General features: G+C 44.3%; 1 long non-coding RNA gene across 1 annotated transcript in view; it reads right to left on the minus strand.

The window, feature by feature from the left end:
• Positions 1 to 7,538: 7,538 nt before the first annotated feature.
• LOC138840885 (uncharacterized) overlaps positions 7,539 to 19,670 on the minus strand; it is a 71,040-nt gene continuing 58,908 nt past the window's right edge. Inside the window, exon 4 of the long non-coding RNA XR_011376257.1 lies at positions 7,539 to 7,900. This is a non-coding gene — a long non-coding RNA (uncharacterized lncRNA). The remainder of the gene's footprint in view (positions 7,901 to 19,670) is intronic.

Below are 19,670 nucleotides of genomic sequence, written 5' to 3' on the forward strand. Positions count from 1 at the left end.
TTCCATCAATCAAAACCATAGTGTGCTATTACCAAAAAATAAATAAATAAATTAAAATAAAAAGAAAAACAACAATGACAAACTGAGATCAGAAGGGGAGAGCAGTTTAACTGGGACATCAAGGACAGCTCTAAGAAAGGGGGTCAAAAAGATAAATGGGTGCCGGGTCACCCAAAACTTTCAGCTCAAGGTTAGAAAGTTGAGATGCTCACTGCCTCTCAACTGGATTTATTACTTTTTGTTTTGAGCTGGGGACCATCGAGGATCAAAAGGATAAATCAATATCCGTTCTTCACTCCTGCCTCTCAAAGAGCATCTTATCAGCTCCAATTGGGCAGAACTCCCGGAGGTTTTAGACGGCAGACAGGAACATGAAAGACAGGCTTGCTTCTCTCCTCAGGGAATACACTGTTTAAGGGGGATTTAGACGCTCAAGAAACACACTGAGAACCGCTCCTTCATCACGTCTCTTCATTCACCTTTTCTTCAGAGCATGAAGATTCCTAACAAGGCTCTTGAAGACGCTGGTGCTTTTTGATTGTAAGTTGTACATGGCATCCATCAGCAGGAAAGGGCTATCATATTTCTTTTATCTCCACACCCTCCTAGGGTATGCTTCAAAGTGGAAATGACTCCTAAGCCCTGTGGTGAACACAGCAAAGCAACCGTAAATGGGATGGCTGTAAAGAAAAAATAAAAATCTGTTAATATCCTTCCTGAAATCTTGTGGCATTACCGAGTTAAGAAGCTCTGAGTAGTAGAAAGCTATGAGACAGACCTAGTTTGGTTCCCAAGATGCAATTTGTGTATATGATTTAGCCCCCAAGTGTGTGCCACAGAGAAACCCAGGGATGTCCACCCAAAAGGCTTAATGCTGAAATGTGAGCAAACCAGAAACAAAGGCTAGCAAAGGAACTTCCCATCTGTTCTTCAGACATAACCAAGACTCCCTTCCTTGATGCTCTCCTATGCATTTTCAACATGATCAAAGAAAGTACAATAAGAAAAACAGCCCAGGGGGGAAATAGGGTTAAGTAATAGAAAATAAAAAGGGATGAAAGACAGAGATAAGAGGAGCAACTCTTTGTAGACTTGTAGACAAGCTGCTACTAACTGCCTGAAACCACAGGTAGGACTTCTATCCTGGTGAAGTTTAAGTCTCTGCCCTGGTCATTCATTCATTCACTCATTCTCAATTGGGCTGTGCATAGACTGTAAGCACAAGACTGAATGGTAAGTACTGGAGCAAATCCCTATTCCCAACGAGCTTTACCCCTGCTCAACCCCCCATTATTCCTTCATCGTGGGTAAGAGGTAAATGCACAGCATCCTGATACATTCATATGTACAGGTAAGACCATAGCTTGCCTGAAGTCTTATAGCTAAGACAAGGCAGAGTGACCTCTGACATGAACTGCCTAGGCTTCTGTTCCTTGTACTCCATGATTCTTCTAAGAACCTTTGTAGTAGAGAAAGAGCCCTACCCATCTATCTGGACACCCAGCACAGGGGCTGCTGCTTTCTACTGCTTTGGTGGAGAGCCATGCACCCAGAGTAGGCCTCTATCTGATTCTTTCTTTAATGCACTGTTGTCAGAGCCAGCATGTAGTTTATTTCCCAAACCTCCGTGAAATACAAAATATTGTCACTAGAGGGCAAATTGACATGTGCATGTTCTTGTTTTTAAAAAGATAATGCTATATTCTTAGAACCAGAAAGCCTTTCAAAAAAAAAAAAAAACCATCTTGGAACTGGCACTGTGGCTCAAGTGGTAGAGCGCTCGCCTTGAGCTCAAGAGCTGAGGGACAGCACCCAGGCCCCAAGTTCAAGCCCCACGACTGACCAAAAAAGAAAAATCTTAAAAAAAAAGCTGTCTTTACTGTACAATTTTTCTTTTGCTTCCAGTGGTATGCGGAATCGGGGCTGGCACACGGCTTCCTGACACACCTCTTGCGGAGTGTCATACGGAGTTGAGATGTCAAATTACAGCTCAGAGCATCTTTCGCTCAGAACCACAGCTTGCTTTTGCAGCATGCTGGATTCTTCACAAGAACTAGCACGTGCTAGGCTTCATGACAAGTGAATTTCTGTCCTGCTTCCTGTTGGTCCAAAGTTCTACAAATGCCCACTGTTCTTTGTGGACTGAGCTTGCTTTTTACCTCCTAGGCTTGCCTCTCTCCCCTCTCGGGAGAGGGGTGGGCAGGGATGGGGGTTTGCTCTGTCACCACCAGTGTCCTGCGGACATCTGTCCATCACCGTGCCGTCAAGACATTCCAGTAACTTCAATGTGTCTAGTACCTCTCTTTCCCACGTACTTCTCACAGTGGATGTCTGTAATCTTCACTGTTACCTTTGAAAGGGGAATCGATTGACTTCACCATAGCCTGCTCGTCCGTCAGCATGCTTTTATCAGACAGGGTGCTCCCTGGGGAGAAAGCCATTATCCCCTAAGGACTCCCCTTGAACAGAGAACGTCTTTTGTAAACCACATTGATATGAACCAATGTACCAAGTCAATTCACGTATCTGCTTTGTGTAGCAGTGGGGAAGAAGAAATGATGTAGTACCAGCCAGAGAACAGACCCTTACTGAATGGTTACTGTTATCATTAGGATGCTGTTGGTCTTTGTGATGGATGTCTGCTGCTGGGTTAAAATTCAGACTTCTGTTATGGTACTGTAAGATCGTACCTCCACTGAATCTCCAGCCTTACCCTGACCTGCCTTACCTCCACTTCCAGGGCACACCAGCCCCTTTCCTGCTCTTCAGTTGTGTAAAGTTCTTCTCTGTCTTGAGGCCTTCGCACGTGCTATTCCTTTGGTTTACAGCACTATTTTCTAGTGCCCTGTGGACATCAGTTTTTATCTTTTAAGTCTCATGGCTCTTCAGAGACACCTCCTCCGGCTCCCTTCGCAATCTCTCCCACTCCCTGCCTTGACCTCGTTTCCCTCTTTCATTAAACATAGCTGGTAATTTTGTTCATTTTCTGACTCCTTCAGCGAGAAGGTTTCTAAGGCATGTTCCTGTCAGCTGACACTCACCAGCAGGGGTCCAGTGCATTGTGTACAGTAGGCACTCCAAATGGCATTCCTGAGGAAAGATGGTGGTGGGTAACCTACTCACTATCCGGGTGGGTGGATTAAAGAGAGAGAAACTAGAACCCAACACTAAAACCTGAGATGTGGAAAATAAGGCATAGCCTGTGGAAAGCATGTATGGCTAGGATGCTGACAGAAAACAGAAAACACACAGGCTTTGGAGTGTGTGTGTGTGTGTGTGTGTGTGTGTGTGTGTGTGTGTGTGTGTGTGTGTGTGTGTGTGTGTGTGTGTGTGTGTGTGTGTGTGTGTGTGTGTGTGTGTGTGTGTGTGTGTGTGTGTGTGTGTGTGTGTGTGTGTGTGTGTGTCTCCTGAGGCTTGAACTCAGGGCCAGGGTGCTGTCCCTCAATTCTTTTTGTTCAAGGCTTGTGTTCTACCATGTAAGCCACAGCTCCACTTCCAGCTTTTTTGGTGGTTCACTGGAGGTGAGAGTCTTGTGGACTTTGCTGTCCAGGCTGGATTTGAACTGTGATTCTCAGATCTCAGTTTTCTGAGTAGCTATGATTACAGATGTGACCACCCTCCCTCAGCTTAGAGGCCAGCTTTGAGTCCAGCTCTAGCGTCATGAGGTACCTCAAGACTCCAATCATTGAGCAACAGAGTTTCCAGGCCTAGGAAAATGGTAGGCTTTCCTTCTACCAGGATAATGGCCTTCCAATGACCTCCACCCCCGTGGCCGGCGGAGGTGGGGACCCAGTCAGAACCCTCACCTGAGCGTGGGCTTCTCCAGGCATGGGGCCTGCTTGCCTGGGGCCCTGTGGTTTCCTCTCAAGGCCTGTGCTCACCCTTGGCTTCCCTCGCGGCATGCCGCCCTGTGCAGGTCCTGGCCTACGGGGATACGGGGAGCTCCAGTTCCACACTTAACTGACTTCACAGAAGGCCGGCTCTTTCACCACAGCTCTGGTCCCACTGCCTGCAGCCCGGCCGGCTACCCCCAGATGTGGGTTGTCCAGTTACTGGATCCTTAATGTTGAGTTCACAGTATCCCCATGAGAGGAGAAGAAAAGATGGTAGTCACACATGATGAGATGAATTCACACCCAGGCTCTCTCTGCATGGGCTGTTTGGGTCCAAGTGTTCTCCAGAGAAATAGAACTGATAGGATATATGTATAAGGGGAGACGGACAGTCTCAGAGAGGAAGAGAGAGTTAAGAATGACTGACATATTCTATTATAAAAACTGAAGTTCTAAGAACGAGTGGGATACAGAGATAACCACCTGGAGCCCCAAAACTTGAGGACCAAAGATAGCAGAAGACAGATGCCTGGCTCAAGAAATCAGAGAGAGAGAGAGAGAGAGAGAGAGAGAGAGAGAGAGAGAGAGAGAGAGAGAGAGAGAGAGCTCTTCCTCTACTTTGTTCTTATTCCTGCACCTTCCAGTTCTCTGTGAATGAGGCTACGTCCACCGCACGGTGGCAAGCGTATGTCTTGTCTGTTGAGCCAAATGATTCAAGGTTCATCTTTCTCATGGACCTAGAAAAATACTGCAGCAGGTATCAGAGCACCCCTTGGTTCAGTTCAGTTGGCATATAAATCTGACAATCGCAGGCCTATTGCATTCTCCTCTGTGAGTGAACGTAACAACACCCACTTCAGAGAACTGCTGTGATGACTGGGTTACTGCGAAAGCAAAAACCCTCTCCCCTACTGTGAACCCACAACCAAGTGTCTTGGAGAAGGGCGGCTTGTTGGTCTTCCAACTGCTACTAAAAAGTGCAGCCTTGGAGCTCAGACTCTCACTTTCTTCTCAATTTCCACTTAAGCCCTCATCGAGCATTGAACACTGGGTGTGAGCGCCACTCAGATTTGCCTGCCTGCCATCACACAAGCACTCCTTGGGTGTGGGGGCTGGCGGAGCAGCAGAGGAATGGCTATGCAAGCGCCTCTCCTCACTCGCTCAGATCTAAGCAGGAAACCTGCAGGCCACAAACTGCCTTGAAACTTAAAATGGAAGAAGAAAAGAGGGAGAGAGACAGAGAGACAGACAGACAGAGAGAGAGGAAAGGAAGGAAGGAAGGAAGGAAGGAAGGAAGGAAGGAAGGAAGGAAGGAAGGAAGGAAGGAAGGAGGGAAGGAAGGAAGGAAGGAAGGAGGGAAGGAAGGAAGGAAGGAAGGAAAACATCAAAGCTAAACATTTGCCATCTTCCCAAGGCATGGTCTTTGGGCAGATGATGTCCTCAGAAGCAGAAGAGCAAGTGCCAATTTTGGAACTGACCTTTCAATACCAAGCAATGGTTACAATAGGCAGGAGCTATTGTGTCAATCACTGCCGCTAGCCCCTCATACACATTAATGAATTCGCTCCTTATAACAACTCTAGGAGATGGGTGTGAATATGAAGAACTTACAACACGGGTCTATGGTCCTCACTCCCACCACCACCACTTAACACTACCATACGAACAACGACAAATCTGTGCACACCTTCTCGGGGGCCCACGCTTCGTAATCCTCCATTCCTACAGGAACCTATGAAAACATACTACCAATCTGCTCATCGAGGTGGAAGGGATGGACTGGTCATATATTTCAAAGCGCCTCCAAAGCCATCACGTGGAAAGATCAAAAAGAATCTGTGGTGTCTCCAATGGCATCTGATGCAGCAGAGAGCATACTTCTCTCTCTGTTACCAGCTTTTAGCCTTTTATAGCCCTCCAGCGATGCTAAAAGGGTAAGTTACAAGTAGAAATGAAAAACAAACCTTATCTATAGACTCACAAATAAATTCTGTTCACCAGAGGCAAAGCTGACTCCAGTTCTCTTCCCACAGAAAAGATGGTGGGGGGGGAGGGATCTGCCAGCAAGTTCATTTCCACTCTCTTAATATATCATATTCTGGGAACCTGTGTTAACATGTGTCTATGTGTCTGGTTCTCTCATTAGGAGTGACTCAAGTCTTTAACATAAGCTCAATGTAAGTTATGCCTGAGAGTCATGATTTCACTCCTTAACGTGTAAAAATTATCATTGAACATTACTCTTATGAAGAATGAAGAGCACTCCTATTTGGTGAGCCCATTCTGTGTGCCTCTGGCGTATTCACAGCCCTCATTTTCCTTTGCATGTAGTTCAGTTACTGTCATTGCAGTGAATGTAAATCCACAGGATGATGGCTGGGTGGGCCTTCATAGAAAACATGCATTGTGCAATATCATGGAGCATCTTGGGTTAAAAAAAAAGTGGGTCAACTTCTGAGACTTGCGCATTTCTGTGAGAGGGTGGCAGCATATTAAGTCTACACAGGCTTTTGTTATACAAATCTGGACAAAAAGCAATGCAGAGTAACTGTCAGGACATATACCACAGAAACGGTCTTTAGAGGTGGCATGCCAGTGGATCTGTTCTGACTGGCTGGAAGGAAAAATAAAAATCTAAGAGAATCAAGATGCCTCTCTCCACCCAGGATGGCCAGCGGAGATATTGAAAACAAATCCTCTAATAAAACAGCTTGAAATCGAAAAACAAGGCATGGCATATGATCTAGGTGCATCTATACTGTTGAGAAACAGCTGATAAAACCCAGAGAGAAAAGGAACACACACACACACACACACACACACACACACACACACACACACACACACACACACACACACACACACACACACACACACACACACACACACACACACACAATGAACTTGTAAGTGAAAATAGAATTGAAGCCCACAGCAGTAAATGGTCGAATCTTAGCAAGACAACACCTAGACAGCAGAGGGGAGATGCAGCTGGTTGTAGGGAAAAGAAACAGCTGAAAGAGGTGAGTATAACAGGATGCATTTCCCTAGTAAAGAACGTTCAACCCATAACTATGCTGCAAAGAGGCTGGAGGAGCCACCTTTCATTATTATTACACGGCAGGCCCCGTAAAGGAGATATGGCAAAGGAGCACACCCTGTGGGCCTTCTAGAAGGTAGTGACTAACTAAATGTGATTAGTTAGAAGTGGGGTGGGCATGAAGGAGACTAGGGTCAGCTCCAAGTTACTGATTCCGAAGGTTCACACGCAGAGATTCTAACCCCGCTGGTGTGCCTTCCATATCAGGTCTTCTGAAACGTCCCTGTCTTGTATTGTATTCTGCAGTCCGTGTGGACAGTCAAGACTAGAGGAAAGCCGAGTGCTCGCACTGGAGCCGCGTTAGCATCCTTGCCTGCAACCATGCAGGCTCAGCAGCATCCGCAGTGCCAGCCTCTGCAGGTTCTCACGTAGGTAGGGGAAGAACCTGCATTTCCAGCAAGGTCTTAGCTCCTGCTTCAGCTGATCTTCCATGAGTACAATTTAAGAACACCAGTTTAAAGAAACATGACCCCCCATGTATAGCAACTGGCCACCTCCTGATTTGAAAGCAAAGAGCAAAACGATTTCAAAGGCAGTATTGGAGAAAGGGAAGAGAAATTGAGCATTAAATATGAAGCGATGTTTAATCTTCATGGGCTTGATAATAGTACTAGGCCACGGAGGAACAGGTCTTTAGTAAATGCTGCAACAGATGATTAGAGTTTCTTACAACTAGTATTTTGTGGGACTGAATTGGATCAGTACAATGTTGCAATGTAGCTTAAACCTTGTATTAACTTGGGGATGTTTACTTTATTATCTTCTCCTCCTGTCCAACAGCATTAAATGTCTCAAGATTTAGACAAGTCTGTTAAGCTCTCCATTTGCGGCTATTGTTTTCTTCTTTCTTTTGGACATGGTTTCTCTGTGTAGCTCAGGCTGGCCTCAGGTTTGTAATCCTCCTCTCTTCGGCCTCCTCTCTTGGACGGGTGTGCACCATCACAGTCGTAGTCTTTGTCACAAATACCTTCCATAAATAAAAATATAAATACTTAATCACCACTCTTAAATATCTCCTTCTGAGTAGAAGAGGAGCTCGGTTATATAAGGAATGGCTTCAACATCTCCTAACTCTAATAACTAGAATTAATGTACAAAACAAATCTGTTCATGCGATGGTGTAAAAAAAAAAGTAATAATACTTAGCTGAAAGATTTTTTTTTTCTTCCTCTCTAAAACTTGAAGCCTCAGATGAGAAAATTCAGGTTTGCATCACTAATGGGGGCATAAAGCTGTCTGGGCTTCATAAATCTGGAAGGACATCAGTAACCGAAGCTGTCACATCCTGGAAGCAACAGAGCAAGGAAGAATCCTCCCAAATGTGCCCAGGTGAAGGCTGGCTTGATTTGATTGCGCGAGGCTCCCCACACCGCCCCCGAGATCCACGTCAGCTCCGCGTATTTTGTCTCTCGCTGTCAAGTCCCATCAATTCCTCTTTCACTCTCTATTTCCCATTCCTCCTCCCCGGCCCAGGCATTGATGAGATGGCGTGGGGCGCTTCTCCTTCTCACGCGGCCTCCTGCCCATGCCCTCCCCGCCTGCTTTCAGTCCATTTACACTCCGCGTTCAAAATGAAGCTTCCAAACCGGAGACCGGCAAACATTAGCCTGCAGGCCGAATCCAGTCTCCTGACTATTTTATGATTAATTTTAATTATACCGAGACACAGTCACATCCATCCATCCGTGGATAGATTGTCTAGTTCTGCTTTCATGCTGGAAAGTCAGAGTTGAGCAGTGGCTAATCAAATGGCATGATTACATAAACCCTGAGATGGTGACTATTTTGGCCCTTGAAGAACTTCTCAGGTGATGCTTGTCTTCTATTTAAAAAAAAAATGTAACCCATGAACCAGAAATATTACCTGAAAGTTGGTCATCACATCAGCCAATATTTTTCAGGATGAGCAGGCTCCCTCCCAGGGCAGCCAAATTAGATTCCAGGTTTTAAGAAAATTCCAGTAGATCCACAGTGACATGAGACCACACGTCTGCTCATACCATACCCCATCCCAAAACCCTTCCGAGGCTTTTTCTCTCAAACCAGCAACAGGGTACGACCTGCCTGTGTGTGCACACGAGTCACTCCGTTTTACTCCGTTCCCTGCAGCCAGATCGCTGGCTTCAGAGTCACGCTGCAGAGCAACCCAGGGCGAAAGCCTTCAAACCTTCCTACGTAGAATGGAAACATTAGCTTTGTTAAGTAGCATCTTGGTGGCAGCATGGACTTTAGTTGGTACAATAAACAGTGTAGAAATGCATGGGTAGTTGGCAGATCTGGACCAGGACTTCTAGGATGTGCCGGGTCCAATTACGTAATGTTTTCCCGCAAGTATAGTGGGTCCCGAGGAGCTACATGGTCTCCCATCTCCTTCACTGAGAACGGATCACCTTGTCCAAGCAGAAGATGTCATACAGCTGCTGGTGTACTGACACAGCTGCTTCGAAAGGAACCGCATTTGCAAGACATCTGACCAAGTGGGTACTTCACCGAGTTCTCAGAAACTAGCCGTTTCTTCTTGCTTCTATTTACCGAGTATTTTGTGTAATTGCCACATCTCCTCAGGTCCTTCCTGTGACAAAGAACAGGCTTTCTAGTAGCAAGATTGTGGAGAACACCTGCCACCCCATGCAATTATGCATGTACGTACCAAAAGCAAATAGCAACCAAGGTCAGCTCAGAAGAGGCCTCCTGCAGACCAGAGTTCAGAAACATTAACGGCATCAAGCCACCATGCTTTCCTTACATAATACATTTCCAATAAGGCGGAATTCTGTCTCGGTTTTCTAAAAGAGATATAAAATGAAGACATGTGAAAGATTTTTATTTAATCCATTATTAATGAGGAGATTGGCAAGATGTTACCAACTACAAAGGGGAAGCCAAAGAAACATTCATTTATGTGGGTTCAGAGGATGTTGAGATGAATTTAAAAATAGATTGTAGGGGTGGGAAGAGGAGTCAACTGATCTTCACTGGGTAGAATTTATTTGCATGGATATAAGCCAGAAATATTTTTCCATTACTGTTTGTGATCTGCAAAACAGTTCTCTACAATTTGTAAAAGAAAAAGTTGGAATTACAGGGCCTGGGAAGGCAAGGATGGCTTCCCAGGGAGGTCACCCAACACTCTCAATTCTTCTCACCACAGTAATTCCAAGAAGTGAGTCGGGGTCTCCAGAGTCCTGGGCTCTTCAGACCTCATTTCTCTCCTCGTTCTGGCAGCACCTGGCCTGGTCGTACATCATTGTTTTTCAAGCATAGGGGCCAGCAACACAAAAGCCCCCAAGGTAGAAAATATTGGCATATCACCTACGCAGCTGTTTCAGTATAACTGTTTGAAGCAAAACAAAAAATAATCATAGAAAAATTCTGTCAGGAAGCTAGGTGCCGTGCCTCATTTCTGTCATCCTCGCTACTCTGAAGGCTGAGATCTGAGGATCACAGTTCCAGGCAGCTCGGGCAGGAAAGTCTGTGCAACTCTTATCTCCAATTAACTACCAGAAAACCAGAAACAGTACTGTGGCTCAAAGTGGTAGAGTACTTGAGCAGAAAAGAAAAAGCTCAGGGACAGCATGCAGGCCCAAGTTCAAATAGAGCATGGTAGTGAGTGGCAGTCATCCCAGATCTGAGGGAAGTTTAAATACAAAGATCATAGTCTCAGAAGACTTGGGCAAGAGGTAAGATCTTATTTTTAAAATAATGACAACAGAAAAGGATCAGGTGGTGGAGCTCCTGCCTACCTCAACCACTGGGAAGATTGTGGGAGCCACGCGTTAGGTAGCACGGCTTAGATCTGAAATGTACCCTCCGAATCCCATGCTCTCTAGTTCAGCACTATGATAATGTGATGAGCCCTTTACGGATGGGGCGGTGTGGGAAGAAGTGCGCATGTCCTCCAAGGAGACTGTGCGTCTCCTCCCCTCTCCGCCCCCTCTCTTCCTGGGCACCATGAAGTGATCAGCTTTTTCCACCAAGCACTTTCTACCACATGTGTGTCTCATCTCAGGCTCCAAAGCAATGGGCCAACTGAGTATGGTCCGAACCCATGAGGAAAATAAACCTTCTCTCAAGTCAATTCGTCTAAGGTGCTAGTTACAGTGACAGAGCAATGCTAACACAGTGCCATCTTCAGAGAGGAAGTACTCTCCCCACTGTACAGAGGAGAAGTGCAGTGTCCGCAGCTCAGGCGACTGCCTTCAGACCACTCAGCTAACAGACAGAGTCGGACTGCAGGCATATGACCATGCAAAGACTTGGCTCATTTCTTTAGCTGAAATTTCTTTATGAGCTTGAAAAGCATAAATAACCAGTGAGAAACCAGTTCCAAATGCATTCCTGTGTGCTGCAGATGACTCTCGCTTTCACAGAAATCATGGAGGGAGAAGAGGGTGCTTCTGAACAGACATCAGGCCACAAATTCAAGATCATGCCTGGTTTAATCATATTCAAACTGAAAACTTTGTTCTAGTTTTCCTCTTTCCCTACTTCTGCTATTAAAGCAATGTTTTAGTTACTCTAGCCAATAACCGGGGAATCATAGACATCTATAGCAATCATTTCTTAACAGAACAATGTTACTTTTGAGAACAACAAAAAAAATGCATCCAAAAAGTTCAACTGTGAGAATTTTGTTGCAATATTAATAACTGCTGTTGTTCTTTTTCCCTGAATGTGTGTAATGAGCGTAAACTGTCAATAATTAATTACAAGAGAAAAGGGCCCAAATGCCATTTTGCAGTCATTTTATAGAGCTGTTTTCCTTCCATTAATGTGGTACTTGCACTAGATGCTGTAGTAAAAGATTTATGTACTTAACCCCTATTATTGTAATTAGTTCTGTTTAACAATGCTACATCTCTGAAAGGCATTTGAAGGCTTCTTGCTAAAGCTGAAATTCTGGCCAGACTCTAAGACGGTATGTTGTAACTGTAAAACTTGAAAGCACAATCATTCCACCAATATCTTTTATTACTTACTGAATGTAAAGAACTGTATCACACCAAGTCATTTGCCCAAATATTCGAAGAGTTCCCACTACCTGCCCAGCAGTGACAGGCACTGGGGAAGAAGAGATTCCAGACTAATAATGAGGAGTCGGCTGTTCTCTGGGCCAGCAAGATCTTTTGAGGAAAGCTCTTCAAGTCTCAGAATGTCCCAAGTCATACGAGTGCCTTTGTTACTCATGGTGCACCCCTTAGACCCTGCCTGGCTTTTTAGTGACAAAGTGACCTGTGGCAGATCCCCTGAGAGTTTAAGCTAATGAGATACCCACAGCATGAAACCCACACAAACCCTGGACATGGAAACTTGGTTCAGAACATTCTGTTGAGTCTGTCATTGTTATAGGAAGGAGGTATGTCCCTGATGATACATTTTAGGACCTTCTCAGGCCTTCCTTTTCTGACTCATCCTAACCTATGTCTTTTTGCTGTAATTTAGAAAAGAAGCAAAAACTGTAACAGAATAATGCTGTCTTGAGTTCTGTGAGTCGCTGGAGCAAAGTGTCAAACCTGGGCATTATTAGCCTGTCTTCAGTGAGGCAGGGGAGACTTTCTGACTTCTGAGTTGAGATTCAAAGACGGAAGATGAGGGACAGTGAACGAGGAGGCCTGGGCCCCTGGCCTTGCTGAATTACCATCAACTGAACCACCCAGAAATCAGGAGCAGAAACATCTTTAAGTGTTCTTTTTTCCATTTTTATTATTAGTTTCTGGTGCTGGTCCTGGGGCTTGAACTCAGGGCCTGGGTGCTATCCCTGAGCTTCGTTTGCTCAAGGCTAGCACTCTACCACTTAAGCCACACAGCTCCACTTCCAACTTTTTTTCCCAGGGAGTCTCAGACTTCCCTGGTACACAGGAATCAACTGAGGGTCTGGTCAAAGGCATACTCTGTTACCAGGAGTCTAGAGTGTAGAAGATCTGAGGCCTTGCGTTTCCAACAAGCTGTCCGGGGATGCTGAGGCCCCTCCCTGGGTGACCCTAGTGTGAGGAATGAATCCCTACCACCTACTGTCCAATAACAAGAAAACGTGAGCCACAAATTCAACCCAAATACCAATTACTTTCTGATCCTCACATGTTAAGAGAATTTAAGAAGAAGCTGTTAATAAATAAGAATTTTATTTAACCTACTATATCCAAAATAGTATCATCTCGATATTACTATGAAAGTATCAATGAATCAGGTAGGATCATCTGTACCTGGGAGGTGGGGATTGGGAGGATCACATTTCAAGGCCAGCCCAGGGAACATATTAAGAGAGAATTCATCTCAACACACAACGGATTATGGTCATGCATGCATGTAATCCCAGTTAGTCAGAGACTGTCCCCAAACAAAGACAAGACTCTATCCAAGAGATAACTAAAGCACTAAAAGAGCCGAGGCTGTGCTTTAAGTGGTAGAGCACCTGCCTCACGAGCCTGAACTCCCCATATTCCTAAACAAATGACACATACATATGCCAATGGGGCACTCTGACCACCTTGTTTTGTATAAGCTACCACACCCAACAAGCGTTAAACATTTACAGTCCTTTCAATCTATCACCAGCTACCTAAGGTAAAGTGCTGCCTGGCCAATCAGAACAGCTGTCAGACAATGGTGGTCTTAGAAAAAGGGAGGTACACTTGTAAAATCCAAGCCTAGGGCTGTCCTTGCTGGAGGAAACTGATTTGAGTGTTATTTTCTTTCTTACAGGCAGTTTCTTAACGACTATTACACTGGTTACCCAGCATGCTTTGTAAACAGACACATACCATACTTTCACCCGTCTGTCTATACATAGCAGCTTTTATTCCTGGGAAGACTGGGGTGGAGTGGGAACGCTCACTGTTGTTTCCCTGAAGCAGGGTAGAGGCTGGGTACAGGAAGTGCAAGGCTGCATGCAGATGGACATTTTCCTGCAAGGGAATTCTCCAGGTTGTTGGCCTACATTAACAGAAGTCAGCGGGACTTCCCTGGCATGCCCTTCCTTCACTGGCAATGCTATTAGTCTCTTTTATCCAAGCCCCATTAGCAAAGAGCTAAAGCCTCTCAATGCCCTGTGACTCAAACAGCCCCAATTTACAAACAATGTAACCTAGGGGCCATGGCTCTGACTGGTAATCAGAAAACATGGTGCTGGGCACCTTCGCCAGTTACTCTGGGCTCCCAGGGACGTGGTATTTTTTTTCTACCTCAAATTGATTTTTCAAAGTGACCTAAAGCAATGGTCTAGTGAAAAATGATGTGGGAAAAAGAAAACAAGCTGTAATGATCAGTTAAATACTATTTTTTTCTCGATAGTCATAGCTAGAAGTGAAGATCTTTGTAAAGCAGGAAATGATCAATCACAACAAAAGACAAAATAAGGTTATGATCCACTGTAAATGAGACTCTGACCATAGCAAGGTATTTTTTACAGATGGAAGGAAAAGCAGACTTAAAAAAAAAAGGAACTGCTGGGGCCACAGGGGCAATTTTAAGGGGTTAGGAGACAATCTCCAATAGCACAGATACGAATCATTTTGTCATTTGCCCAAAATGTATGAGAGGGCTAGCACTGGTTTCCTCCTGACATTTCACTGGTGGTGATTTCAGTGAGCTCTTACCTTGCCAGTCACAGCAGTGACAACTACCATCTATGTACTGTCTCAAGAGTCCCTCAAGGAATCATGGAAGGTTCAACCTTTAATCAGCTCCATGTTATATGTGACAGAAAGAAACCAGCATTTCCAAGACCTCAACAAGGAGCCACAAGACAACATTTGAACTCAGGCCAATCTTATGCCAGCCTTACCTACCGTACCTTCGTGAATAGCCAATGCCTCACTTTTTATTTCCAAAACACCGTCACGGTTATAAACAGACTCTTTCATACAGTAAGCCAGAGTCTCACTTCGCCTTTTTCCCAATTTTTGCTCTTTAGCTCAGCATTTGGGGTCCAAACAAAATAATTTGATCCTTGCCTAACGGATGTCTTAGAATAGCTGAATTTTTCCTAACTCTTCTCTTCCCTGAACCACCCACTCCTGGGTTCCCTCATCGTGGGTCCGAATCCCCTTCCAGAGCTCATCTTGTGCAGGGGCAGTCATGCTGGTGGGTGGGAGGAAGAGTCTGAAGCAGGGACAGGCTTTATCTGTGGTTGTCAGGCAACCACAGACACTTTCAAGAAGCAAGGCATTGTGGGAAGCTGCCTATATGGGAAACATCTCTTTATGTTCTTCAACTCTTCCCCTAACCATATCCCCTCCCTCTACACAAACATTTCTCATGGTAGATGCTATGAAAGATTTAACTCATGAATGGTAAAGAGGAAAAACAGGACAAAAAAGAATACCAGCTTAGAGTGCAGGCTTTAGTGAGGTTCAGGCAAAAATTCAGTCTGGGCCTCCATCATCCCTCCCTGTGTTCTTGCTCATGGTAAGGTGTATTTCACTTGTTCTGCTCAGAAGGTGGAGGCTGCTTACATTCCACTTTAAGACAGCCTGCCAGTGTAACTTCTTATAGCCAAGATTAGGGGAAAGAAAGGAACAATCTTTTCCTATCCTGACTTCCATCCTAAAGAAGCTCACAGGCTTACATTCAGTCTCTAACAAATCTGCCCAGTTGCCATGGGAATATTGCAGACACATCTGCTCAATTATGAGAGATGGGAAATAACACCCAAAGCATGGAACTCCCATCTGTGGAGCGCTTTGACCCCCAAGGACACAGAAGAGAAGGTTCTCAGGAACAAGGGCTCTCTGGCGCCCTTCGCCCGTCTCCTGCCCTTCCTGCCTCTGTTCCTCTTCTCACCCAATGCAGATCATACAAACTAGACTTCTTCTTCCTAATCAGCCATAAGACCTACAAATCTTACTCTTGCCTGGCACCACCTTTTAGAATAACATTATAGAACAGTTCTCTAGCTTACCTTGTCTGCCTGATTGTAAGAGCCTCATTCCTATACCTGTGAGGAAAGAAGACTGTACAGAGGGGAAGAAGAAAGTGAATGGACAGACCTTGTTGGTCATGCCCAGCTTGGACTGCCCACTAACATCCAACCATACCTGCTATTGTCCAATCACCTAGGCACAAAAAAATGGACAATTTACCTAGGTTGCAGAGTCTTTAATCTGAAGGTAGCCATGTTATACAAAAATCTGCTCAAATCAATGTTATGCTGGCCTCTTGACAAGCTTTCTTTTGACACAGGATAAAGAAAATGGCCGCGCATTCCCTCTCTTGCTCTTCCAATAGACACTGCACAGAACAGAGCTGTAGGCCCCAAGCTGTGGTGAAAGAGGCCCTTTGAGATGACCCAGGCCTTAGTCAATCCTACAGTTAAGCACCAGAACTATAAAGCAAGTCTGCATGAGTGCAGAATAACCAGACACCTAACTAGCCCAAATTATGAAACTTTGAAGCTACGAGCTAAATAAATAGGTGCTATTTTAAAGCCATTAAGTTTTGTGGCAGTTTGTTACAGTTTTAAAGCTTACCAATACATGTGTCTGCAGCTAATATATGATATCCTCAAGGAACTGTATGCACTATTAATAAATATACTATAAAACATAAAGTCAGAACAACAATTTTACAAAGAAAGCATCATAAATATCTGCTTTTAATAATATGTGGCCAGTATTAATACTTTCAGTTGAAGACATCTACAAAAGTGGGAACTGGACCAAGAAGCTATTTTATTTTATTAGTTTTTACTTGTTAATGAATTCCCAACTTGCAATGTGGCAAAGCATTTTCCCCACAAATCATGTCAGATAATTAGCACTCTTCTATGCAACAGCATTCATACAATGACTATTGAATGGTATTTACTGACATGAAAACATCCTATCTAGTCACACACTCCATTTGTCCTCTTACCTTAGTCTGTTGGTTAAAGCTTGGGAGCTCCTAACCCCTCCCTTTCCTCTCCCCTGCAAAAAAGGAGCATCTAAGATCTAAGGATCAACTCTCTCTTGTCCCTTTGTCCTCATTGGCAGATGCTGAATTTTCACATTTATCATTGTTGGAGATTCTCCAGTGGGCCTTTAAGATTTGAGTCCCAGCCTTTTTGACAGCTGCTCCGAATCTGGTTTGCATGTAATATTCACGCCTCCACTTTCCTAAACTGTAAAGGACCCCAGTTGTCATGAATTGACCACTGGTGGAAATGGAACATTTTCCATTGCCTTATGGATACAGACAATCGCAATGTCCAGCTGGGCTTTCTGAGATTCTTCACCCTTTTGTCAATCTTCTGGTCATAGCAGCCAAATTTAGTAAGGTTGGAAGTGAAATATTAATCTAAAATGCAAATGATCTGCTAAACTGGAAGAATGTGGTACTAACCTGTGGTAAAACTTCCTTTGTAGACCTTTCACCTCATGTTGGCTGTTGGCACTGTAGCTGAATAGAACAGGAGCCTTCTAGTTCACCATTATTGCTCATCATTGCTTAGCTGTTGGTCCCTGGATAATTACAACTCTAGATTGGTCTTGCCACATTTCAAAAGAGGGGATAATGGTACATTTCTTTGAATGTGAGATGCTAGAAACAAACCACGGTTTATTCATTCAAGCAGTAGGAGGGGAGGCATCTAATCACACGGTGAGCTGGGGAAGTGCAACGCAAGGTAAAGGTGAATGAGTGAGGCACACCGAATCCTTTCTGGCTTCGTTGGAAAGTTCAGTGAAGAAGTGTGGAGAAGCACCGGGGCCAGGCTGACACCCACTTCCCAGGTCTCTAGGGACGTCAGTGCCTGATGGCAGAGGTGTCATAGTCCGCTCAAATACCGGCTCCGACATCTGCCAGCCACTTGACACTGGCACCTGCCCAACTTTCCAGCCTCCGGGCTGCCATTTATTAAGTATCAGCACGTGAAAATGCTAACACATGTCGAGGATTAATCACAACATATCATGGCAACGAGCTACACGATGAACATGTAATAAATGTTAGCGTGTAGTGCGTTTGAGTTACTAAGTCCTCCTCTTACCCTATCACAGCATCTCATGCCAGACCAAAATATTTTTTTCTTCAATTTCTAGAAAACCACTGGGACATTTATCCCCATCTAATAAAGTTGCTAGCGTGGTGCCTAAATGGTAGGTGTTGCACCCAAGCTAACATCATGTCCTGGTGGTCCTTCTTACCATTTAAGCATGCACTCCCCATCTTGTCCTTGTCTTAGAATAATGAGCATTCATTTTATAATTACTCTAACATACTTCTAACCTGGGTATAACCTCATCAGTTCTAAGACCCTCACCAGACTTCTTCTTTTTTGGGGGGGGTCTGGTCACGGGGCCTGAACTCTGGGCCTGGGCGCTGTCCCTCAGCTCTTCAGCTTAAGGCTAGCGCTCTACCACTTGAGCCACAGTGCCACTTCCCACTTTTTTCTTTTTGCTTATGTGGTGCTGAGGAATCAAACCCAGGGCCTCATGCATGCAAGGCAAGTGCTCTACCACTGAGCCACCTTCCCAGCCCCAGACTTCTTTTAATCAGCACAGCAGATAGTGATGTTGAACTCAGTAAGAATCCGAAAGCAATAGTAATTCAATAGATGCATGGAGCAGAGGGAGGTGAAGACAAGTTAAGCATCTTCAGCAGAGTAACTATCTGCTGGGATTCTGGACATCTCTGGTTTCACAATACAGCACCCACCCCTCCCAGCACAAACGGGAGCAAACAGTACACTTTTCCCTTTTCCTTTATCCAGAAGCTACGGCTCAGAGACTCTAAGGAAGTGATCTAGGATCACATGTAAAAGCTGATATTTGAATGGAGGTTGTCTGAGCCAAAGGCCCAAGTAATACAACACAGGGCAGGTGTGACTGTAATCATATGTTACCTTTCCTCGTGTTCTCATTTAACTAATGTGGACATCAGTGTATTATCTAACATCATATAATAATAACATAATAAAAACTATCAGGGAAAGAGTCTTTTAGCTTAATGTTTCTGGAAAGCTCTGAATAAACATGGTATAGATAAGTATCAAATATTGCATATGGTACTATTGCTACAGATCGAATCACTTGCAAAAAATTTAAAAAAAAAACTAAGAGAAAAATCTTCACAAGTCAACTTATAATCAAGAAGGACTGGGGGTGGGGAGAATGTCCTCACAGAAAGACAGTGATTCTCATGTTGGGACCAGTTGAAAATTGCTTAAGACTAGTCTATCTGGGGGTCTATACAATTACAATAGCTACAGCTTTCTAAATTCCAACATACTTGTGGCTGACAGCACATGCTTGCATGGTTATAGAGAATAAGACAGCCATGTTGTATCATGAAGAATAAAATGCGTGATATTATCTCAAGTAGTGAAAATACGAAAGAATCCCATAAGAACCAAACACACTGTCTGTTGCTCACAATGCTTGGTGATTTATGTAGATTACTTTGCCAATTCTGATGCTCATGGGATAACAGATGAAATACAGTGAATTTGATATTGGCATTTTTAAAAATTTCAAGTATGGATTAGTTTCAAGAAAGTGCTCTGAAGTTGCCCCTACATTATATTTTTGATTGGCATTAGTGTATAGTTTAGTTGTCCATGTTGGCTAATATTTTGTAAATTTTATTTCAAATACCTCCAGAGTCGTTTCTAGAACAGTTTCATAACATCAGTGATAGTCAGGCTTTGCTTGTGTAGTTTTACATAGTTGATCACATTTTATAGCCTGTTCACTCTGTGTCTTGCTCTCACTCCAGCAATTTCTTATTTATTGGCTTTGAGTGAAAGTTATAGGCCAAGA

The sequence above is a fragment of the Dipodomys merriami genome, unplaced genomic scaffold (assembly GCF_024711535.1).
Source record: "Dipodomys merriami isolate MVZ:Mamm:240054 unplaced genomic scaffold, mDipMer1.0.p SCAF_305, whole genome shotgun sequence".
In the NCBI taxonomy this organism is placed as follows: domain Eukaryota; kingdom Metazoa; phylum Chordata; class Mammalia; order Rodentia; family Heteromyidae; genus Dipodomys; species Dipodomys merriami.